The following is a 5,165-nucleotide window of genomic DNA, read 5'->3' on the forward strand; positions in this document are numbered from 1 at the left end:
AATATGCTACTAGTCTTATATAGGCTAGTATTTATCATGCATTTATACAATTGAAGCAGTAAAACCTATAGTATCTAATATATACCTTGTAGTAAAATCCATTGAAATGACAATTGCGACCTTGCTATCACACAGTTAATAATTATGCATTGATCATAACTGATTATGCATTGATCATTACTGATACTATCACAGATTACTTATTAGCTAATTTTCTAATCGGTTCTCTGTACAACATATCGTTATATTAGCATATACAATATTATTACTATATAAATAATTTTAAGTATTAAAATAATGTTTACTAACAATAAATTATTATAAGCGATTACATGCGCGCGGTATGCAATTGTAATAGGACTGGTGATATATGCTATCAATTTTCTGCATAGGATACCAGCCACGTGTGCTGACTTCATTCCGCTACAATCTACTGACTCTACAGCAGCCGAATAAGCCCCAGAAATATAGTAATATAAGATATATAATATAAATATAAGCCACAGAATATAGCAAACGTCACGTCAATATGACACGTCTACCGCGAGCTGGATGTTCATGACTGGGTATAGTCACCCTCGCTGAATGCCTAACGTACGCGCTATATGAGTTATTTTAATGCGGAATGAATATGGTTAAGCGTTCTAAAAGATGTTATGTAAAAAATGTCTTCTCTTTTTTATGCTTCCTAAAGTAAAATGAGATGATAATGATTATGCGGGAAAGCGTTTGTGACAAATTTAAGCGGAAATCGCTAGTGATAAAAAGCGACGAAAGTTACGCCATCGTAACGACTCAGTAAAATCTCAGCATTTATGGCATAAAATCTGTACCGACATTAGTTGATCGATCTCACCGATTCTAAAGCACAACTTTTCCTTATTACTTTACTGCACGAGAATTCGCGACATATAGAGTGCAGAGAAAACCCGCAGACACATTGACATTAGAACACGCTTACCAGACCGGACTAAAGGCATTGCAAAACATAACTAAAAGTTTCGTAGCTAGCTCTCCTTAGGCATGTTTTTTCTCGGCGCTGGTCTGTCCTTCAGCGGCTGTCGCTGCTTTCGTCGGCGCCTTCACGTAGGTCTGACGAAAGAAGTTGGCGAATAGCACGAAGTAACTGAAGTACATGAGGTTGGCCCATATGTACGGAGCGGCACCACCTGTGCAGTGAGTGCTCGTGTACGTCACCAGATAGAGTCCCCACGATGACGTCACGACGCCTGGAAGCAGAGAGTGAGGCGCGTGAAAGTATAATGACTAGAAAATGCTATTTGTATTACGACGCGTTTCTGGTGATAACAAAGAGCACGTGTCGCGGTATAAATGCCACTGTTTCCTGGTTGAGAGGCCAGAAAAAAAAGTTATCGGGTTTCAGTATATAACATATGTATTCAGAACTGACGAAATGCGGATTAAACCGTAGTACAACTATGATGCCCTCCCTCACTTCTCTTTCTCTTTTTTTATTTTTTCCCCTCTGTTTGTGTTAGTGTGAGTGTGTGTGTGCCCGTATATATATATATATATATATATATACATGTGTGTGTGCTTGTGTGCTTGTGTGTGCGTGTGCATAGTGCACGTGTGGGCGTGCGTGCGTGCGTGTGTGCGTGCACGCGTGCGTGTGCGCGTGTGCGTGTGTGTTTGCCCGCGCCTGCCCCTCGCCAGTATTCAAACACGCGTGTACTCACCGATAACCATCTGGACAATCTGCATCGTGGTCAGTATTACATTGACCATCTTCGGCACGTAGATTCTGGCCGCTCGCAGCGCGTAGTAACCGTACATGCAGGCATGCACGAAGTAGTTGAGCGTAGAAAACCAGCGTCCAGCGCCGTTGCACGTGTGGTAGGCGTACCAACAGTACACCAGCACGGTCGCGTGGTGATACCAGTGCAGGAAGATCAGCCTCTGTTTACGTAGCACGATGAAGAAGGTGTCTACCAACTCGGGGGCTTTCGAGAGTATAAAGAGTAGGTTCCAAAAGCCGCTAACGCCATGTGCGTTACTTGCGATGCAGACGGAGTAACTAAAACCAAAGGTGCTCAGCGTGTAGACCATCTCCGTGAATACTCGATGGAAGCCGATCGCAGAGAAGATAGAAAGGAAGACATTCCATCCGAGCAGACAGTAGCGAAGGTCGTACCGCTCTCGTGTCTCCATCCATCGCCGCAGAGAGAAGATGATGGTGACGTAAGCAACTGCTATGTAGAATGACAAGAGCTGAGTATTGGGTATCAACGCGCTGAAGTGCTTGTGTCGTAAGTCGGCGATATATTCCAGTTCTCCCGGAAGATAACTGCTGAACTCGTGAGCGTAATCTGACCATTCTGATCGCACGAAATGATCCGTGCACTCATCGGTGGCGTTCTCCATCCTCATGAGAGATATAACCAGTTACTCCTATTACCAGCTACTCCTAAGACAGGCAGATGAAGTGCGAGCAAGCTGAGTGTCGACGCTGCCTTTATACGAAGCAACGCTGCAAAAAAAATGAAGGGTTGAAGGATTACATAAACATTTGAGTTGAATAGACGGACATTGATATCAAACTAGAAGCAGCGAGGCCTCTTTCCAGATAACCGCGTCACGTATTCGCCTATGACATTTCACTTTCTCGTTTTTATACTAGGTTTGTGTCGTGAGCAAATAACGACTGCACGACATAGACGATTGTTATCAAGACTATTCATCACGACTCTTTGGTGTGTTCATTTATCGATCAAAGTTATCATTACAATTTATCGAAACTCCTGATCAAACAGCGGGAGCCTCTAGTCGTGACCCCCCTCCCTAGCTCCTCTCCCACATAGCGTTGGTATAGAGATATTATATGAGTAGACGTTACTATTTAGGTCTGCTTTGTGCACCTACGAAGATCACGGGCCAGTCTCTTTCTTTCTCTCTCTCTTTCTCTTTCTCGCTCTTGCTCTCTCACTCTCTCTCGCTCTCTTGCTCTTTCTCCTCTGTCTGTCTGACTAACCGATAGTATACATGAGTAGACACGACACATCGATAAGTCATGAGAGCCATGAGTTCACCTTCACCTGAGTAAACATAGCCACGCGATCTCAGTGCATGTACTATTGTAACGAGTAGGTTTCATATCCATTTAAGTTTAGCTTCTTTGTTTCTGTCATGCCGCATTGGAATTCTCTCCCGTCCTCTTTAGTTAATTGCAAATTTGACGCTTTTCTACTACGATCCGCAGATTTAATCTGTCTAATTAATCAACTTTGTATCTTTCCGTCTTTGATATAGTCAGGTAGTCCCTTGCACTTTGAAGACTAATATTGATAAGGTTGTGAGGTTAGTAGCACAGATTGTAGTTTAGAGTTGGTTCTCGGCATGTCACTCGCCGTGCCCTCGGCCGGGTTGCTTGTGCTATTTGCGGAATGATAAATTATGATAAATTATGCACGGTAGTTAATTGAGTTAATATAATAGTTAATATAATAGTTAATATAATAGTTAATATAATAGTTAATATAATAGTTGCTACAATGTAATGGTTACGACAAAATACCCATGTGAGTTAAGATAACATTTAAAATTTCCAGACAGACGATATCAGGGTTTAAGCAAACTCGTGCGTGCGTCAATGATGCCATGACGATAGTGTGACGCTAACATGTACCGTAAGACATACATTTCTTTGAACAGCCATTTTTTTCTTCAAGCAGTGTAATTTTTTCGTTAGCATGTAACCGCATATAAATGGCACGAGAGAATGAATGCCTGCCTGAGCAGGCCGCCTTATAATTATGTTTGATAATGATTGTGGTTAGGGTACCATTAAAACAGATAGGGCCATCACTATGCAAATCTTCAATGAAACAACAGTGCGCAGACGTATTATAATTTTACCCCGTATATCAACTAAACGTGTCTGACTTGTGTACGCGACAGTTGCTTGAAATCGGTTCGCAGTTCATACTGCTTTTTGTCTGTCCAAACACATATACACAACAGCACGAATGCAGACTATTTCTAGACACAGGAGTTAAATTAAACGTGGGATATTGACACCCGACCACATTAATAATTCTGGAATTTGACATAAATAGAAATGGTCATACCATTAATCTGTCAACGGGAAATATCACAGAAAATGTGTAGTTATATATTCCTGATATCTTTACAACTAGATGGCGCCAGAGTCCAATAAGCATCAACAGCCGACTATCCAGCATAACTCAGGTTAAATGACCGTGCTAGACTGCTAGTAGGTGATACTATATATGACAGTAACCAGCTTTACCAAGCATGTGCTTAATAAATTTTTCGGCCTTCAAAGTATGTTAATAAATGTATTGTAACTAATCTTAATAGCGTGTTTGCACGTATCGCTAATTGAAATTGGGTTTGCAAATATTGGAATTTTTTTTATTCACTCCTGATATTATCACTCCCTATATTATCACTCCCTATATTATACGAGTTGAAAATAACACGTTTATGACGCGCGCGCGCGCACACACACACACNAGACATACATTTGTAAAAAACATTTCCTTAAACGGCAATTTTTTTCTTCAAACAGTGTGTAATTTTTTTGTTAGCATGTAACCGCAACTAAATGGCACGAGAGAATGAATGCCTGCCTAAGCAGGCCGCCTTATAATTATGTTTGGTAATGATTGTGGTTAGGGTACCATTAAAACAGCTAGGGCCATCACTAGGCAAATACTCAATAAAACAACAGTGCGCAGACGTATTCGAATTTTACACCGTATATCAACTAAACGGGACTGATTTGTGTACGCGACAGTTGCTTGAAATCGGTTCGCAGTTTATACTGCTTTCTGTCTGTCCAAACACATATACACAACAGCACGAATGCAGACTATTTCTAGACACAGGAGTTAAATTAAACGTGGGATATTAAAACCCGACCACATTAATAATTCTGGAATTTGACATAAATAGAAATGGTCATACCATTAATCTGTCAACGGGAAATATCACAGAAAATGTGTAGTTATATATTCCTGATATCTTTACAACTAGATGGCGCCAGAGTCCAATAAGCATCAACAGCAGACTATCTAGCATAACTCAGGTTAAATGACCGTGCTAGTAGGTGATACTATATATGACAGTAACCAGCTTTACCAAGCATGTGCTTAATAAATGTTTCGGCGTTCAAAGTATGT

At 40.9% G+C, this 5,165-nt stretch overlaps 1 pseudogene; it reads right to left on the bottom strand.

Annotated features, from left to right (window-relative positions):
- Positions 1-1,017: 1,017 nt before the first annotated feature.
- Positions 1,018-2,385, bottom strand: LOC106809828 (annotated as a pseudogene).
- Positions 2,386-5,165: the final 2,780 nt, after the last annotated feature.

This window comes from Priapulus caudatus, unplaced genomic scaffold (genome assembly GCF_000485595.1).
Source record: "Priapulus caudatus unplaced genomic scaffold, Priapulus_caudatus-5.0.1 Scaffold388, whole genome shotgun sequence".
Lineage (NCBI taxonomy): Eukaryota > Metazoa > Priapulida > Priapulimorpha > Priapulimorphida > Priapulidae > Priapulus > Priapulus caudatus.